The sequence below is a fragment of the Oncorhynchus tshawytscha genome, linkage group LG13, assembly GCF_018296145.1.
Source record: "Oncorhynchus tshawytscha isolate Ot180627B linkage group LG13, Otsh_v2.0, whole genome shotgun sequence".
In the NCBI taxonomy this organism is placed as follows: Eukaryota; Metazoa; Chordata; class Actinopteri; order Salmoniformes; family Salmonidae; genus Oncorhynchus; species Oncorhynchus tshawytscha.
The window spans coordinates 39,674,983-39,695,494 of NC_056441.1; the positions used below are offsets into that span (position 1 = coordinate 39,674,983).

A 20,512-nucleotide genomic window follows, 5' to 3' on the forward strand; every position below is an offset into this window, starting at 1 on the left:
TCTTTTTGGAAATAGGGATTAACAAACCATCACCAAATTGACAGGAGTTTCACTCCTGGAGTGGATTATCCATTTAACGTTGATATTAACCTTTGTTTATTTTAATGTTTTATATATTCATATTTACACTGATTGTACAAAACATTAAGAACAGCTTCCTAATATTGAATTGCCCCCCCCCCCCTACCTGTGAAAAACACCCAGCAGCTCCTAGCACCTACTACCATACCCTGTTCAATAACCTGTTCAAAGGCACTTCAATCTTTTGTCTTGCCCATTCACCGTCTGAATGGCACACATACACAATCCATGTCTCAATTGTATCAAGGCTTAACATTTCTTCTTTAACCTGTCTCTTCCCCTTCATCTACACTGACTGAAATGGTTTTAACAAGTGACATCAATAAGGGATCATAGCTTTCAACTGGTCAGTCTGTCATGGAAAGAGCAGGTGTTCTTAATGTTTTGTACACTACTGCAAGAATGTGCCTTTTGAATAGATGACAAACTTGTCATACTTTAAACAGTTATTCATATCCAGTGGTGGAAAAAGTACCCAATTGTCATACTTGAGTAAAATGATAGATACCTTAATAGAAAGTTACTCAAGTGAAAGTCACCCAGGAAAATACTAGAGTAAAAGTATTTGGTTCTAAATATACTTAAGTATCAAAAGTAAAAGTCTACATAATTTCAAATTCCTTATATTAAACAAAGCAGACTGTACCATTTTCTTGTTTTAAAAATGTAGGAGAGCCAGGGGCACTCTCCAACACTGACATTATTTACAAACGATGCATTTGTGTTAGTTACAGTGCCTTGCGAAAGTATTCGGCCCCCTTGAACTTTGCGACCTTTTGCCACATTTCAGGCTTCAAACATAAAGATATAAAACTGTAATTTTTTGTGAAGAATCAACAACAAGTGGGACACAATCATGAAGTGGAACGACATTTATTGGATATTTCAAACTTTTTTAACAAATCAAAAACTGAAAAATTGGGCGTGCAAAATTATTCAGCCCCCTTAAGTTAATACTTTGTAGCGCCACCTTTTGCTGCGATTACAGCTGTAAGTCGCTTGGGGTATGTCTCTATCAGTTTTGCACATCGAGAGACTGAAATTTTTTCCCATTCCTCCTTGCAAAACAGCTTGAGCTCAGTGAGGTTGGATGGAGAGCATTTGTGAACAGCAGTTTTCAGTTCTTTCCACAGATTCTCGATTGGATTCAGGTCTGGACTTTGACTTGGCCATTCTAACACCTGGATATGTTTATTTTTGAACCATTCCATTGTAGATTTTGCTTTATGTTTTGGATCATTGTCTTGTTGGAAGACAAATCTCCGTCCCAAGTCTCAGGTCTTTTGCAGACTCCATCAGGTTTTCTTCCAGAATGGTCCTGTATTTGGCTCCATCCATCTTCCCATCAATTTTAACCATCTTCCCTGTCCCTGCTGAAGAAAAGCAGGCCCAAACCATGATGCTGCCACCACCATGTTTGACAGTGGATATGGTGTGTTCAGGGTGATGAGCTGTGTTGCTTTTACGCCAAACATAACGTTTTGCATTGTTGCCAAAAAGTTCAATTTTGGTTTCATCTGACCAGAGCACCTTCTTCCACATGTTTGGTGTGTCTCCCAGGTGGCTTGTGGCAAACTTTAAACAACACTTTTTATGGATATCTTTAATAAATGGCTTTCTTCTTGCCACTCTTCCATAAAGGCCAGATTTGTGCAATATACGACTGATTGTTGTCCTATGGACAGAGTCTCCCACCTCAGCTGTAGATCTCTGCAGTTCATCCAGAGTGATCATGGGCCTCTTGGCTGCATCTCTGATCAGTCTTCTCCTTGTATGAGCTGAAAGTTTAGAGGGACGGCCAGGTCTTGGTAGATTTGCAGTGGTCTGATACTCCTTCCATTTCAATATTATCGCTTGCACAGTGCTCCTTGGGATGTTTAAGGCTTGGGAAATCTTTTTGTATCCAAATCCGGCTTTAAACGTCTTCACAACAGTATCTCGGACCTGCCTGGTGTGTTCCTTGTTCTTCATGATGCTCTCTGCGCTTTTAACGGACCTCTGAGACTATCACAGTGCTGGTGCATTTATACAGAGACTTGATTACACACAGGTGGATTGTATTTATCATCATTAGTCATTTAGGTCAACATTGGATCATTCAGAGATCCTCACTGAACTTCTGGAGAGAGTTTGCTGCACTGAAAGTAAAGGGGCTGAATAATTTTGCACGCCCAATTTTTCAGTTTTTGATTTGTTAAAAAAGTTTGAAATATCCAATAAATGTCGTTCCACTTCATGATTGTGTCCCACTTGTTGTTGATTCTTCACAAAAAAATACAGTTTTATATCTTTATGTTTGAAACCTGAAATGTGGCAAAAGGTCGCAAAGTTCAAGGGGGCCGAATACTTTCGCAAGGCACTGTAGCTTGCCAGATCAGAGGCAGAGGGATGACCACGTGTTCTCTTGATAAGTGTGTGAATTGGACCATTTTCCTGTCTCGCTAAGCATTCAAAATGTGATTAGTACTTTTGGGTGTCAGGGTAAAAGTAAGTAAAAGTTGTCAAAAATATAAATCGTAAAGTACAGACCACATAAATATACTTTAAAGTACTACTTAAGTACTTTACACCACTGTTCAAATCTGTCCTGCTGCTGTTGGCAAAGTTTTGTTTGTTCTATTTTTGTAAGAGCTTTATGTATACAGACACCATGAGTGTCTCTCTTTTTATTATGTTTAACATGGGATATATTGCACATTTGATAACGCACACTAATTGCATCCTTCGGGGAAACGGTTAGATCTGCTTTCCAAACAGTCAATAGTTTGGTAATGGTGATTACTTAAACATCTTTGATTTTTGGAAGGTGGTTTGGCACGTTATAGAAAGTCGGTCATTTTTAAATGTCAAAGATTTCATTGGACATTCAGTAAACATTACTCATTGAATATTTAGGCACTGTGTGCACGTACAACATGAGTATGAAAATGTTTGAAATGTAATTGTAACACAAAGATGTGATGAAAAATATTAGTTATTGATTCTGTGCTGGTAAGTTTTCATTCTTTAGATGTCACTGTCTCATTATCAATGCAAAATGTGTTTTGCTTTTTACTTTTGATTTACAGTAGTCTGACAATAAAAGTTGACATTACATCAGGAGTATCTTGACTGACTTTTGTGCCGGGTTTCTCCACAGTAAGCACGTTTCCTAGCACGTCTCCATTTATGCAAGGGAAGTCATGCCATAAAAAATAATCACGACAGGTCTGGTGGACACCAGACGTTTGGTCGTTTGACATGGGGGGGGGATCTTTTTTTTTTTGCAATGATAAACTATGTTGTACTACTCTTACGACGTGGAAAAGCATTGTTTTTAGGCAGATTAAATAATTGATGAACTTCATGGTGGTTAAGTGATGGACGGTGATGTGCTTGATGCAAATGTCAAATATATATTACCAGTTTATTTAAATAGTGGTAACCTGATGATCGATGCTTGGCTGCCAATTATCAAAGGAAATGTTGCTGTTATGTATATCTTATCATATTACCTACCAAAGTTATTATAGTAAACTTTTTTGATAACGGCTCCTCCACTAGCGCCATGTTGCCTCCATACACAACGCTATCCGCAGTGGTACAATTATTTTCAGCCATATTCCCTTCATAGGCTATCACAATAATATATATTTTGATATGCAACCATGAATATAAATCGCTCCAATGCGCTGTGCTCCTTCAACAGTGTCACTATATCATTAATCTTTACACTTCAATGAATTATGCAGCAGAGATTGGAAATCGGATTCTATGGATTCAGTCCTTGTTCGTTGTTATAGGCAAAACTAATGATTCCAATCCGACATGCTGCATGCAATGATCCATCAGTCCAATTTCCAACGAGAGTTAAGTTCTTACTGTTGTAGTGGTGATTCCCTATGAACTGCCACTGGCACAGGAGAGAGCTGTCCATAACACATCCACTAAAATCAGCTTTCCAAACATTACTCTTTTGGGGTGAAGTTCCCATTGCGTATATAAATCGCTCCAAAACACACATTCCTATACAAAAGCTGCAGAGAGATGCATTCTATAAGCTATAAAAGTGATACGGTAACAACTATATTGTGCTCTCCTCTCACCTGTGCTAACCCTTCGTGCTACCTATATGCACATGACCCCAACATATGTCCTCTAGTGTACATAAGCCAAAAATAACCCTTGACAGACAACACAACTCATAAACAGGCCAAAATGGCTCTTACAATATATATATATATATATATTTGTTTTTGTGACAAAACCATCAGTACCATAAATATAGTTATTCTGCTATGAATTAAACAAACAAAGGTTGCATACTGCCACCTATAATATGTTGTTTGAACAGGCATAAAGCCAAGGTTTGACAATTTACTTTGATGGAATTATGTGATCCTTCCTTACCCTGTAGGAAGTCCCACCCAGTTGTCAACTTCAAAATGGTTAAGTCCTCAATATCACTGCCCATGCTAAAATGGGCTTTGGGGCCCAAGTCCTCTATCTCTGTGATGGAAATGCCTTTGGTGGGAAAATGCGCATGTAATTTTTTAATGCAGATTTGAGGATATTATCTTGAAAATCTGTTGCCATTTGGATGTAATGCTTATGATGACCATCATGCCATATATCCATGATCATGAAATACCCTGAACAAAAATATAAACGCAACATGTAAAGTGTTCCCATGTTTCATGAGCTGACATACGCACAAAAATCTGGTTTCTCTCAAATTTTGTGCACACATTTTATTTACATCCCTGTTAGTTAGCATTTCTCCTTTGCCAACATAATCCATCCATCTGACAGGTGTGGCATATCAAAAAACTGATTAAACACCAATCAATTACACATTGTGTTGTGTGACAAAACGGAATATTTTAGAGTGACCTTTTATTGGCCTCAGCGCTGACTACAGGAATGTCCACCAGAGCTGTTGCCAGATAATTGAATAGTAATTTCTCTACCATAAACTGGCTCCAATGTAGAAGAGAAATAATAGATAAAATATATCGGTGCTCATCGGCCATTGGACATAAACGGCCATTGGAAATCGCCCATTGGAAATAGCAAACAGTGAGTGGTTTGGAAGGAGTCAGTGGCTAACTGCAAGCATTGCAAAGCAATCACTAGCCTGTTATTCAGTGGAGTGGCTGTGTGGTCCTAAGTCTAAGATCAAGGGGTCTCTTTTCCTAGTTTAAAATGATAAACTTTCAACATTGGCTATGCTGTCAATGAAGCATGATTTGTGCCGCACTCAAAACAACTGTTAACTTGGAACTGCAAAATCTGCCTTTTGTGAGTTCAAGACAACTGGGAACTCGGGAAAAACGAGCTATGACTGGGAAAATACATTTGAACATTCATCCAACTCTGAATTGTAAATCGGGAACTCGGGCCTCTTTCTAGACATACAACCTGAAGATCACTGACGACATGATTCAACCCCCCCCCCCCCCAGTTGTCTTGAAAGCACCATAAATCTAGAGAATGCAAGACTTTGATGTCAAAATTTGTCCACGAAGAACTGCCGTGACACCTTCCTGTTCAATTGAGCACAGCACAACAAGGTGAGTCCAAAAATGTATTTGTAGTTGTATTTATTATGATTCTCCATTAGCTGCTGCCACACCTGCAGCTACTCTTCCTGCGGTCCAGCAAAATTGAGGCAAGTTATACGATTTTAAAAACATTACCATACATTCACAGATTTCACAACACACTGTGTGCCCTCAGGCCCCTACTCCACCACTACCACATATCTACAGTACTAAACCCATGTGTATGTATAGTGCGTATGTTATTGAGTGTGTGTATGCACGTGTCTGTGCCAATGTTTGTGTTGCTTCACAGTCCTAGCTGTTCCATAAGGTGTTTTTTTCATCTGTTTTTTAAATCTAATTTTACTGCTTTCATCAGTTACTTGATGTGGAATAGAGTTCCATGTAGTCATGGATCTATGTAGTACTGTGTGCCTCCCATAGTCTGTTCTGGACTTGGGGACTGTGAAGAGACCTCTTGTGGCATGTCTTGTGGGGTATGCAAGGGTGTCCGAGCTGTGTGCCAGTAGTTTAGACAGACAGCTCGGTGCATTCAACATGTCAATACCTCTCATAAATAAAAGTAGTGATGAAGCCAATCTCTCTTCCACTTTCAGCCAGGAGAGATTGACATGCATATTATTAGCCTATAACCTGTTTTTGAGAAATGTAATCATTGAAATTGTAAGAGCTTCCATTGTCTGCTTATACGCCCACTTTATTTATCCTACGGTTCTGACTTGGTGTATAGGGAGAACACTGTAAGAACGGCCCATGTTCTGAATTCTGTCGCTGCACATTTCAAAAGTGCTGAACAAATAGTTATATTGACTACGTCCATCCTAGCTCGCTCATTGTCTAAATTGAAATTACGGATTGTCTCTTATCCGTTCCCTTATTCAATAGTTTGTACATCTCAATTGTCATTAGAAACCACATTTGTTTAAGCAAGTCAGCCATATCACCTATGTTTTTTTAAAGGCAGTAAATGAGGCTGAATGAACTGTTTCTCTACCAGACAAGGCTCCGCTGATAGGCAGGTGTAGCAGTGGTAAGGTGTTGGGGCTGCTGTTGGGATTCTGCTGTGGGGACAGCTTTATGTAGGCCCTAACAGTTTGTGGGCACCGTTTGTCACCGTTATAGTGCAATTAATGTAATGTTTAGTGTTGTGTAGTGGCTTCTCTGGCATGTATCCCACTTTTTTTTTGCCCCACCAAGATTTACATGCTAAAATCGCCACTGCACGCTATACACACGTATACCTGGATTGTGTTCTAGTAGAGTAGTTACCTGAGGGCACACACTTAATGTATTGTAAAATGTATTTTAATGTTTACATTTTTTATGGACCCCAGGAAGCTGCTACCTTGGCAAGAACTATGTCTTGGAAAAAGCAGGTGTTTATAATGATTTGTACACTCAGTTTATATCAATCAAGTATGCAGGACACAGATAGCCTTCATGCCTGAATTCCCCTAGGAGGCAGATCTAAGGGCAGTGTGAGCCACTGAGGTGGTGAGGACCTGGGCTTTACCCCCCCCCCGTGTTCTTCTTTTCCCCCAGAAACTAGACTAAGAAGCTGAAACCACAAGTCATTAATAGTCATTATTTCTGTACAATTTCAAAGGAAAGTCTCCTTGCTCATGAATGTAAAAAGTTTCTACATTCTGCCTCAACGAACAAAATATTAACAGATATGCTTGTGATGACAATATTTTCATTCACATGGAGGTATGCAATATCCACAGTCGGACGAATTCAGCGTCAGTCCTGGAACACCTTGTTAGATTTTTTTCACCTATTTTTCTAAGCCTTCATTATTTTCTTTCTTTGTAGGGCTGTGGGACCCCAAAGAAGTCTAATTTTTTTTTGACCTCACCTCAAGGGTTTGGGTAGCAGCTTGGACATGTTTGTTTTGTTTGATCCCAGCATTTCTGAAATGAGGACAATGTACATCTTCATAATCTGTCAATATGAACACAAAAGGCTAATTGTTTAATATCATACACATACCATCATGTCATATTATGTGAATCATCATTCCAGAATGAGGTTAGGAAGCAGAGGGTTATTTTGGATATTAAATTGTCTACCCAAGGAACAAGATCAATAAACTGATAAAGAATGCTGATTCAGTCATTGGAGTTAGTTATTGGCCTGACTCTGGAGGTCATGACAGAGCAGAGAAACAGACAGAAACTGGAAATCTGTACAGTACATCTAATGACTGTAGAAGTACTTTTAGCAATTGTCTTGGAATGCCAAAGTGCTCAACAGAAAGACTTAGGATGTTCGTTTTACCAAAAATCACATTTATATAGCCCTTCTTACATCAGCTGATATCTCAGTGCAGTACAGCAACTCAGCCTAAAACCCCAAACAATGCAGGTGTAGAAGCACGGTGGCTAGGAAAAACTCCCTAGAAAGGCCAAAACCTAGGAGGAAACCTAGAGAGGAACCAGGCTATGAGGGGTGGCCGGGTGGAGATTATAACAGAACATGGCCAAGATGTTCAAATGTTCATAAATGACCAGCATGGTCAAATAATAATAATCACAGTGGTTGTACGAGGGTGCAACAGGTCAGCACCTCAGGAGTAAATGTCAGTTGGCTTTTCATAGCCGATCATTGAGAGGTTCTCTACCGCTCCTGCTATCTCTAGAGAGTTTAAAACAGCAGGTCTGCGACAGGTAGCACGTCAGGTGAACAGGTCAGGGTTCCATAGCCGCAGGCAGAACAGTTGAAACTGGAGCAGCAGCACGGCCAGGTGGACTGGAGACAGCAAGGAGTCATCATGCTAGGTAGTCCTGAGGCATGGTCCTCAGAGAGAGAGAGAAAGAAAGAATTAGAGAGAGCATACTTAAATTCACACAGGACACAGGATAAGACAGGAAAAATACTCCAGATAAAACAGACTAACCCTAGCCCCCCGACACACAAACTACTGGAGGCTTCGACAGGAGGGGTCAGGACCTAATGCATTAGTTCCTAAGGCATACCTAATGCATTCGTTTTTTATGAGCATACTTGAGGGGTTGTAGGCCTATATTTTATTATATAGTTTTGATATATTGATAGTAATATATTATTATTAAGCTCCCACTTCTGCCCTACAAAGGCAAAACGCAGGACCTACGCAATTTTTTTGTGTGTTCAAAATCATCAAACATCAAATAATTTTTCGGTCTAGCAGAGAGCAATTTCTGATAATCCATTATATATTCTAATCAATTGGCTTGTTCTTGTGTCAGGAAACCATTACAGCAGATCAAAGATGTTTTCCAAAATTCGTAATTACTGCCTTTGTAAGGCATTCTTGCCAAAGTCATAGAGCGTTATTGGTTGCGCTATTGCCGGGTCACATCCCTATTGCCCCTGTAGACTTGGACAGTAAGGCTTCCCAGTGTAGGCCACTGATGCTGTCCCAGTGCACAAACTTAGGCTACAACAGTCATTCTGTGTTTTACCTGATCGTCAAGTAAGATAGTAAATTATGTTGAATATAGCCACTCTCAGAAAGAGAGAGTTGTATCAGGTCTTACATGTTTCAATCTGGAACTTTTTTTAGAGGGTTACCCTAGAAGCACATATGGTGCCCCAAAGCAGTGTGAATAACATCTCAACATACTGTCGACAATGTTTCACTGGCAACTACTAAGGCTCAAAATATTTTCAAATTTTTCTCTCTGATCATTCGAATGGTTGTGCAGACCAGTCATTTTTCTGTTGGACATGCCAATAAATTAACTAGCTACACTATCACAGGTCTAATTAAAATGCTAAATACAATTGTTTCTTCTATTATTATACATTATATGCAGAACAATAGTTCACTGTAAATTGTTTTTTCTTAAGTTTATTGCAGAATTCAACATAATTAAGTTGATTCATTATATTACAAATGACAACACGGTCAGTTCCGGTACAACGGAATCATGGCCGATTGAGTTAGTCTGTCACTCATAGCCCACCACGTAAATAATTAAATAAATAAACAATTAGCTAAAAAGTATGTCCATGTGCTTACACGATTGATATTATTGATTATCTTGTTACATAAATGTAACAACAGCGAGTAGATTTTTTAACAGCTAGCTAAAACATGCTTCCGGGAACCACCAACAATGTTGGCCAGGGCGAATAAAGATCACTTCCAGTATACAAGATGATAACGCAATACACATAACTGAATCAAATAAAAGTCTAGAATTATGCGGCTGAAATACAGAAAACATTAGATGGATCATTTCTTATCCGATAACTTACCTCTCTTTCACTGTAAAATAGCTAGCTAAGTTTATTTGTACTAATAGCACAAACTCCAAGAACATCGAGGGATTCAGAAGGGGCGTGGCATTGATGGAGTTTGTGCTATTAGTATATTTTAATTTGTACATATAGTACATAATCTTATTGCTAACATAAAAACTATCGGCCTATATCGAATCTCCCATTCCTCTCAAAAATGTTAGAAAAAGCTGTGGCGCAGAAACTCACTGCCTTCCTGAAGCCAAATAATGTATACAAAATGCTTCAGTCTGGTTTTAGACCCCATCATAACACTAAGACTGCACTCGTGAAGGTGGTAATTTACCTTTTAATGGCGTCCGACCAAGGCTATGGCCCTGTCCTCGTTCTCCTAGACCATTGGTTCCCAAACTTTTATAGGCCTGTACCCCTTCAAACATTCAACCTCCAGCTGCGTACCCCCTCTAGCACCAGGGTCAGCGCACTCAAATGTTGTTGTTTTTTTTGCCATCATTGTAAGCCTGCCGCACACACACTATACGGTACATTTATTAAACATAAGAATGAGTGTGAGTTTTTGTCACAACCCGGCTCGTGGGAAGTGACAGAGAGCTCTTATTGGACCAGGGCACAAATAATAATATAATAATAATCAATAATTTTGCTCTTTATTTAGCCATCTTATATATAAAACATTATTTGTTCATCGAAAATTGTGAATAACTCACCACAGGTTAATTAGAAGGGTGTGCTTGAAAGGATGCACATAACTCTGCATTGTTGGGTTGTATTGGAGAGAGTCTCAGTCTTAAATCATGAGGGCCAAGAATCCACTCTCACATAGGTACATGGTTGCAAAGGGCATCAGTGTCTCAACAGTGGAATTTGCCAAAGCAAGAAACTCTGAGCGCAGCCCAATCCAGAAATCTGGCAGTGGCTTCTGATTAAATTCCATTTTCAACTGTATACAGTACCAGTCAAAGGTTTGGACATACCTACTCATTCAAGGGCTTTTCTTTATTTTTACTATTTTCTATAAAACTATGAAATAACACATATGGGATCATGTAGTAACTAAAAAAAGTGTTAAATAACTAATATTTGAGATTCTTCAAAGTAGCCACCCTTGGCATAATCTCGACCAGCTTCATGAGGTAGTCACCTAAAATGCATTTCAATTAGCAGGTGTGCCTTGTTAAAAGTTAATTTGTGGAATTTCTTTCCTTCTTAATGCATTTGAGCCAATCAGTTGTGTTGTGACAAGGTAGGGCTAGTATACAGAAGATAGCTCTATTTGGTAAAAGACCAAGTCCATATTATAACAAGAACAGCTCAAATAAGCAAAGATAAACAAAAGTCCATCATTACTTTAATACATGAAGGTCAGTCAATATGAAACATTTCAATAACTTTGAAAGTTTCTTAAAGTGCAGTCACAAGAACCATCAAGCGAAACTGACACTGAAACTGGCTCTCATGAGGACCGCCACAGAAAAGGAAGACCCAGAGTTACCTCTGCTGCAGAGGATAAGTTCATTAGAGTTACCAGCCTCAGAAATTGCAGCTCAAATAAACGCTTCACAGAGTTCGACACATCTCAACATCAACTGTTCAGAAGAGACTGTGTGAATCAGGCCTTTATGGTCGAATTGTTGCAAAGAAACCATTACTAAAGGACACCAATAATAAGAAAAGACCAAACTTGGGCCAAGAAACACGAGCAATGGACATTAGACCAGTGTAAATCTGTCCGTTCTGATGAGTCCAAATTTGAGAATGAGTCCATGCAACTTATGAAGCAAATTTTTCAGAATACTTTCTGAAGGCACCGTACACAGTACTACCAGAAACAAGGACAAGACACAAGCGCTCTCAAACAGGTAACCCAGTTAACAACAAAAATTCTCACTTTAGAGAACATTCCCTTGAGAGTCTCATTAGGTCATGAACTAAAGTTTTTCCAAGAGAACCTTCTCTTAATGTCAAATACAACTTACCCAGAATGTGATTACGATGTTCTGAGAACTTATATACAGTTGAAGTCAGAAGTTTACATACACCTTAGCCAAATACATTTCATCTCAGTTTTTCACAATTCCTGACATTTGATCCCAGTAAAAATTCCCTCTTTTAGGTCAGTTAGGATCCCCACTTTATTTGAAGAATGTGAAATAATAGCAGAGAGTGATTGATTTCATCTTTTATGTCTTTCGTCACATTCTCAGTGGGTAATTGGTAGCATTGCCTTTAAATTGTTTATCTTGGGTCAAATGTTTCAGGTAGCCTTCCACAAGCTTCCCACAATAAATTGGGTGAATTTTGGCCCATTCCTCCTGACAGAGCTGGTGTAACTGAGTCAGGTTTGTAGGCCTCCTTGCTCGTACACGCTTTTCAGTTCTGCCCACAAATTTTCTATAGGATTGAGGTCAGGGCTTTGTGATGGCCACTCCAATACCTTGACTTTGTTGTCCTTAAGCCATTTTGCCACAACTTTGGAAGTATGCTTGGGGTCATTATCCATTTGGAAGACCCATTTGCGACCAAGCTTTAACTTCCTGACTGATGTCTTGAGATGTTGCTTCAATATATCCACATAATTTTCCTGCTTCATGATTCCATCTATTTTGTGAAATGCACTAGTCCCTCCTGCAGCAAAGCACCCCCACAACATGATGCTGCCACCCCCGTGCTTCACGGTTGGGATCGTGTTCTTCAGCTTGCAAGCCTCCCCCTTTTTCCTCCAAACATAACAATAGTCATTATGGCCAAACAGTTCTATTTTTGTTTCATCAGACCAGAGGACATTTCTCCAAAAAGTACGATCTTTGTCCCCATGTGCAGTTGCAAACCGTAGTCTGTCTTTTTTTATGGCAGTTTTGGAGCAGTGGCTTCTTCCTTGCTGAGCGGCCTTTCAGGTTATGTCGATATAGGACTCGTTCTACTGTGGATATAGATACTTTTGTACCTGTTTCCTCCAGCATCTTCACAAGGTCCTTTGCTGTTGTTCTGGGATTGATTTGCACTTTTCACACCAAAGTACGTTCATCTCTAGGAGAGAGAATGCGTCTCCTTCCTGAGCGATATGACGGTTGCGTGGTCCCATGTTGTTTATACTTGCGTACTATTGTTTGTACAGATGAACATGGTACCTTCAGGAGTTTGGAAATTGCTCCCAAGTATGAACCAGACTTGTGGAAGTCTACAATTTTTTTTCTGAGGTCTTGGCTGATTTCTATTTGATTTACCCATGATGTCAAGCAAAGAGGCACTGAGTTTGAAGGTAGGCCTTGAAATACATCCACAGGTACACCTCCAACTGACTGAAATGATGTCAGTTAGCCTATCAGAAACTTCTAAAGCCAAGCTGTTTAAAGGCACAGTCAACTTAGTGTATGTAAACATCTGACCCACTGGAATTGTGATACAGTGAATTATAAGTGAAATAATCTGTCTGTAAACAATCGTTTTTAAAAATGACTTGTGTCATGCACAAAGTAGATGTCCTAACCGACTTGCCAAAACTATAGTTTGTTAACAAGAAATGTGTGGAGTGGTTGACTCCAACCTAAGTATATGTAAACTGTATATACACTGCTAAAAAAAATAAAGGGAACACTTAAACAACACAATGTAACTCCAAGTCAATCACACTTCTGTGAAATCAAACTGTCCACTTAGGAAGCAACACTGATTGACAATACATTTCACATGCTGTTGTGCAAATGGAATAGACAACAGGTGGAAATTATAGGCAATTAGCAAGACACCCCCAATAAAGGAGTGGTTTTTCAGGGGGTGACCACAGACCACTTCTCAGTTCCCATGCTTCCTGGCTGATGTTTTGGTCACTTTTGAATGCTGGCGGTGCTTTCACTCTAGTGGTAGCATGAGACAGAGTCTACAACCCACACAAGTGGCTCAGGTAGTGCAGCTCATCCAGGATGGAACATCAATGCGAGCTGTGGCAAGAAGGTTTGCTGTGTCTGTCAGCGTAGTGTCCAGAGCATGGAGGCGCTACCAGGAGACAGGCCAGTACATCAGGAGACGTGGAGGAGGCCGTAGGAGGGCAACAACCCAGCAGCAGGACCGCTACCTCTGCCTTTGTGCAAGGAGGAGCAGGAGGATCACTGCCAGAGCCCCGCATAATGACCTCCAGCAGGCCACAAATGTGCATGTGTCTGCTCAAATGGTCAGAAACAGACTCCATGAGGGTGGTATGAGGGCCCGACATCCACAAGTGTGGGTTGTGCTTACAGCCCAACACCGTGCAGGACGTTTGGCATTTGCCAGAGAACACCAAGATTGGCAAATTTGCCACTGGTGCCCTGTGCTCTTCACAGATGAAAGCAGGTTCACACTGAGCACATGTGACAGACGTGACAGAGTCTGGAGACGCCGTGGAGAACGTTCTGCTGCCTGCAACATCCTCCAGCATGACCGGTTTGGAGGTGGGTCAGTCATGGTGTGGGGTGGCATTTCCTTGGGGGGCCGCACAGCCCTCCATGTGCATGCCAGAGGTGGCTTGACTGCCATTAGGTACCGAGATGAGATCCTCAGACCCCTTGTGAGACCATATGCTGGTGCGGTTGGCCCTGGGTTCCTCCTAATGCAAGACAATGCTAGACCTCATGTGGCTGGAGTGTGTCAGCAGTTCCTGCAAGAGGAAGGCATTGATGCTATGGACTGGCCCGCCCGTTCCCCAGACCTGAATCCAATTGAGCACATCTGGGACATCATGTCTCGCTCCATCCACCAACGCCACGTTGCACCACAGACTGTCCAGGAGTTGGCGGATGCTTTAGTCCAGGTCTGGGAGGAGATCCCTCAGGAGACCATCCGCCACCTCATCAAGAGCATGCCCAGGCGTTGTAGGGAGGTCATACAGGCACGTGGAGGCCACACACACTACTGAGGACATTCCATCAAAGTTGGATCAGCCTGTAGTGTGGTTTTCCACTTTAATTTTGAGTGTGACTCCAAATCCAGACCTCCATGGGTTGATAAATTTGATTTCCATTGATCATTTTTGTGTGATTTTGTTCTCAGCACATTCAACTATGTAAAGAAAAAAGTATTTCATAAGAATATTTCATTCATTCAGATCTAGGATGTGTTATTTTAGTGTTCCCTTTATTGTTTTGAGCAGTGTATATTTTCTAGACACATTTCATGGGAACATTGCAAGAACATTAATTTGTCCAATTTTCTGTGTATCAGTTATCAGCCTGATGGTCTCAAAGATCCCCCCCCCCCACACACACACACAAAAAAAATCATAACACATCACGCCTCATTACTAAGCCCTTGATTGGTAAATCACTAATCCATTCACAGCTCTATTTGTCTGTTGTCAAGGTTAGGGATATTCTTACACGCAGTGCTTTTAACTTACAGTACAGTGCTTTTAACTTGCATATTTGACACACATGATTACATTGTGCATGTTCATTTATACAGTAATTATTAATGAACATGTCTTCACCAGGGATTTGAACTCACAACAATTCAGAGCTTCCTGCTATGCCACCATGTCTGTGTCAGCTTTCAGTTAATTTTACCTGATTAGATTTATTTATTTAAACAATTTAAGGACTTTCTGTATAGTTGTCTAATGTTGTCTTAATGGTACTCCCGAATCACTATGATCACAAAAACAATTTCTTGATGGTACTTGTAACAGAGCTGAAATTTACTTCAAAGTGCATTTTGTGAATAAAGCTTACCCCATAAAGTTGTTTTAAGGGGTTTAGGGTTTCTTTTGGACAGAGCCGAACTATACTGGCCCAATAAGGACATGCCCTTGAGAGATCCCTTATTGACACAGTCGTTAGGGTGTTTGTCATTGGTGCTGGTGGCCTGGGGTTGAGACCTGCTAGGGGAGTAACCCTACTCTCACGTTCTTAGCAATATACACAGTATACATAACATTAAGACCACCTTCCTAATATTGAGTTAAACCTCCCCCATTTGCCTTCAGAACAGCCTCAATATGGCAGGAATGGAATCTACAAGGTGTTGAAAGTGTTCCACAAGGATACTGGCCCTGTCACACACTGATCTGTGTCACCTGTCCTTGTGCTTGTCTCCACCCCCCTCCAGGTGTCGCTCATCTTCTCCAGTATCCCCTGGGTACTTATACCTGTGTTTTCTGTTGTCTGTGCCAGTTTGTTTTGTTTGTTCAAACCTACCAGCAGTTTCCCTTGCTCCTGTTTTCCCTTGCTTACCGACCTCTGCCTGACCCTGCCCGCTGTTCCGCTGCCTTACACCCTCTCTGGATTATTGACCCCTGCCTGCCTTGACTTGTCATTTGCCTGCCTCTGTTTAAAGAATAAACGTTTGTTTCTTCAACACGTCTGCACTTGGATCATACCAGAAACGTGATAGGCGCATGTTGACTCCAATGCTTCCCACAGTTGTGTCAAGTTGGCTGGATGTCCTTTGGGTGGTGGACCATTCTGGTATTTGGAGAACCTGCTACCATACCCCATTCAAATGCACTTCAATATTTTGTCTTGCCCATTCACCCTCCGACTAGCATGCATACACATTCCATGTCTACACTAATTGAAGTGGATTTAACAAGTAACATCAATAAGGGATCACAGCTAGGGCTGAGGCGGTCATGAAATTTTGTCAGCCGGTGATTGTCAAGCAAATAACTGCTAGTCTCACGGTAATTGACTGTTAACTAAAATAAACACATTTAGCATCTCCTGGCTTCCACACACAGCCTACAAGCCACTGATGCAGACCTTTGGAACATCTACATTTTAAAAAGTCTAATACATGCATTTAATATAGCCTACACCTTCACAATAAATCCATTATTTATTTTAGACAGGTCTAAAGAAGCACGATATGAAGAAACTAGTCTATTTCAGAAGAACAAATCGGTCACATACGTGATTAGCAGATGTTATTACTGGTGTAGCGAAATGCTTGTGCTTCTAGCTCCGACAGTAATATCTAACAAGTAATATCTAACAAATTACACAACATACACCCAATACACACAAGGAGGAATGAATTAAGACTATATACATATGGACAAGCGATGTCAGAGCGGAATGGACTAAGATACCATAGAATAGTATATACACATATGAGATGAGAAATGCCAGATATGTAAACATTAAGTGACTAAGATACTGTAGAATAGTATAGAATACAGTATATACAGTCGTGGCCAAAAATCTTGGCACCCTTGCCCCTTTTTCAAGTAACTCACTATTTTTCCTAAAAATAAGTTGAAGTAACATTTTTGACATGTGTTTTTCTGGATTTTGTTGTTATTCTGTCTCTCACTGTTCAAAGAAACCTACCATTAAAATTATAGACTGATCATTTCTTTGTCAGTGGGAAAACGTACAAAATCAGCAGGGGATTAAATACTTTTTTCCCCTCACTGTATGTCAAATAAATAAGGTAAAAGCACTGAATGTGTGAGTATCCTGAACCTTGCCAAAAGACAGAGTTATGAATGGGTCAGTGGTTCACCAATCAGGGCCTTGATTGGCTAGGCAACAGTAACAAGAAGTGATGTGTAAATACATTTTTCTTTGGACACAAATGTTCTTGCAACGTTTCCAACATGTCTAGAACATTAATATCTTATGTTCTGAGAACACAATCATGTTCTGTGTATGTTTGGTGGAACGGTGATGGAATATTCTCCTAAAAAAAACTGGACACATGAATGTTCTTCGAACGTCCCATAAAAAGCATCTAGAGCATTGTTGCATATTCTGAGAATATTGTATGTTTTGCTTGACATTAAGGGCATGTTCTAATGTTCTAACTAACACAAAAGGTTCTCATAAGGTTTTTGTTACATAGATAGAATGTTCCCTAATTAACTGGACACTCAAAACATTAGGGGAACATTGCACAAACGTTCTCTCCCTCGAACTGTTAGCTGGGAAGACACTAGCTGCTTCCAGGTATCTGTTTTTATCACACTGGCTACAATATCTGGGATGAGAAACAGAGTTGGATGTTTTCTTCACCAACTGTCTTTTTCTCCATTAACAGCCAGTCATGAAGGTCCTAGTGCTGCTTGCGCTTGCTGTTTTCACTGGTGAGTGAATAATATATTTTCATTCTTCAACATGTGACTAGTGTTTGTATTTTTAAAAGGAAGCAAATTGATAATACTAAATGTAACAGTAAGGTAATATCAATGAAAGTAGTAAAAGTATAATCTCAAATACCCTCAAGTCTAGACTGAACATTTTATAATCTTCGGTCTCTCCTACAGGGTGCAAAACTTATGTTCTGTGGCAGGACCAGTCTAAGTGGATCAGACAGTGGTGCCACACAGTCAAGTTAGTCTCAATATGTAGAAAATAACACAATATATTGGAGTTTGATAACTGTTGAGTAACAATCTACTAGTTTGTTAACCTTGTGACTTGCCTCTATACTGACCTTTCTCTCAGTCTCTGGGAGTGCCTATGCTGTGAACCAGTACACTGTGGCCAGGTGACTCCTCTGACTCAGGACCTGCTGGCAAAGCTTTCCCAGGAGGCCAAACAACTGAAGGCTCACCTGGAGAAGGAACTGAGCACTGGCTAAAGGCCACTCTTCTCCTGAAGACTAAGGAGCTGAAGGGAAGCCTGGAGTAGGACCTGAGCACTGGCTAAAGGCCACTCTTCTCCTGAAGAGTGAGGAGCTGAAGGGAAGCCTGGAGAAGGAACTGTGCACTGGCTGAAGGCCACTCTTCGCCTGAAGAGTGAGGAGTTGAAGGGAAGCCTGGAGAAGGAACTGAGCACTGGCTGAAGGCCACTCTTCCCCTGAAGAGTGAGGAGCTGAAGGGAAGTCTGGAGAAGAGTATGTAGCAGCTGCAGGCCGAGCTGGGCCCCTAGCTGAAGTGACCAGAACCTGGAGGAGTTCCAGAATATCATGATTTCCCTGACCCAGAGCTCCAAGACTGAGCTGACTCAGAGAACACAGGAGCTCCAGCAGAATCTAGCCCCATATGGAGAGGACCTGACGACCCAACTGTCACCAAGAAGTGCCAGTAATCAGACTGATTTGACTTGTTCTACTAGAACTGCGTACTGATTAGTAATTTTCCATCAAAGTCCAAAAGGGCCAATATATACAGTATACTGACAGAGTATTGTTTGTCTCATAAATAATAAACAAACACACATCTCTGTTTCAACAGTTAAATACTAAGCCTAATGCAATAACAATCAACTAAAAAATAGTATCATATGTTGTATCAAATTTAACCCTGAACAAAAAAAATGAGCACAACAATTTAAGATTTTATTGAGTTAAAGTTCATATAAGGAAATCAGTCAATTGAAATAAATTCATGAGGCTGTAATCTATAGATTTCACATGACTGGGAACACATATGAATCTGTTAGTCACAGATACCTTAAATAAAAAAGTAGGGGCGTGGGTCAGAAATCCAGTCAGTATCTGATGTGACCATTTGCCTGTGGAATGAAGTCCCACTTCTTTTTAATCACTTTGCAAATTTGCTGGATATTGGCGGGAACTGTAACACGCTGTCGTACACCTTGATCCAGAGCATCCCAAACAAGCTCAATGGGTGATATGTCTGGTGGGTATGCAGGCCATGGAAGAACTGGGACATTTTCAGCTTCCAGGAAATGTGTACAGATCCTTGAGACATGGGGCCATGCATAATCACGCTGAAACATGGTGTTGGCAGAAGATGAATGGCCCGACAATGGGCCTCAGGATCTCATCACGGTATCTCTGTGCATTCAAATTGCCAGCGATAAAATGCTATTATGTTCGTTGTCCGTAGCTTATGCCTGCCCCACCGCCATCCCAGGGCACTCTGCTCATAATATTGACATCAGCAAATTGCTCAACCACATACATGTGGTCTGCAGTTGTGAAGGCGGTTGGACGTACAGAAAAATGATCTAAAAACGACATTGAGGCAGCTTATGGTAGTGATATTAACAGGAAATGCTCTAGTGGACATTCCTGCCATCAGCATGCCTACTCAAAACTTGAGACATCTGTGGCATTATGTTGTGACAAAACTGCACATTTTAGAGTGGCCTTTTAGTGTCCCCAGCACAAGGTGTGCCTGTGTAATGATCATGTTGTTTAACCAGCTTCTTGATATACCACAACTGTCAGGTGGATGGATTATTTTGGTAAAGAAGAAATGCTCACCAACAGGGATGTAAACAAATTTGTGCACAAATTGAGAGAAATACATTTTTTGTGCGTATGGAACATTTCTGGGATCTTTTATTTCAGCTCATGAAATATGGGACCAACACTTTCCATGTTGCGCCTATATTTTTGTTCAGTGTAAATGTATGTACCACTATTGTTGTTTCACATGATCAGTTATCGGACTCTCCATCTCCTGACCAATATCTACATGTGACTCAGGACTATATTACAGAAGCTGTGCAGGATTCTATCATCAATAGAATAATCACATCTACTGTTACCCTCTTGAAAAGGGTCTCAATTTCTTCAAGCAAACTTTCCTAGATATCAGCATATTTGTCAGTATTATCATGTGTGATTTAAATAAATTAAACTTATGAACAGCATTCAGCTTATTCTCATCAATTGAAACAATTCAGGCTCTGTCAACTATGAGCAGAGAATTTGAAGCAATAAGAAACAAAACCAATTCTCTCTGTATTTTGTAA

General features: G+C 40.4%; 1 protein-coding gene across 1 annotated transcript in view; it reads left to right on the plus strand.

Moving 5' to 3' along the window:
- Nucleotides 1–19,896, plus strand: part of si:ch73-347e22.4 — a 36,902-nt gene extending 17,006 nt beyond the window's left edge. Inside the window, exons 3-5 of the transcript XR_002955695.2 lie at nucleotides 17,883–17,928; nucleotides 18,109–18,175; nucleotides 18,290–19,896. The gene's annotated coding sequence lies outside the window, so the exon portion shown is untranslated. The remainder of the gene's footprint in view (nucleotides 1–17,882; nucleotides 17,929–18,108; nucleotides 18,176–18,289) is intronic.
- Nucleotides 19,897–20,512: the final 616 nt, after the last annotated feature.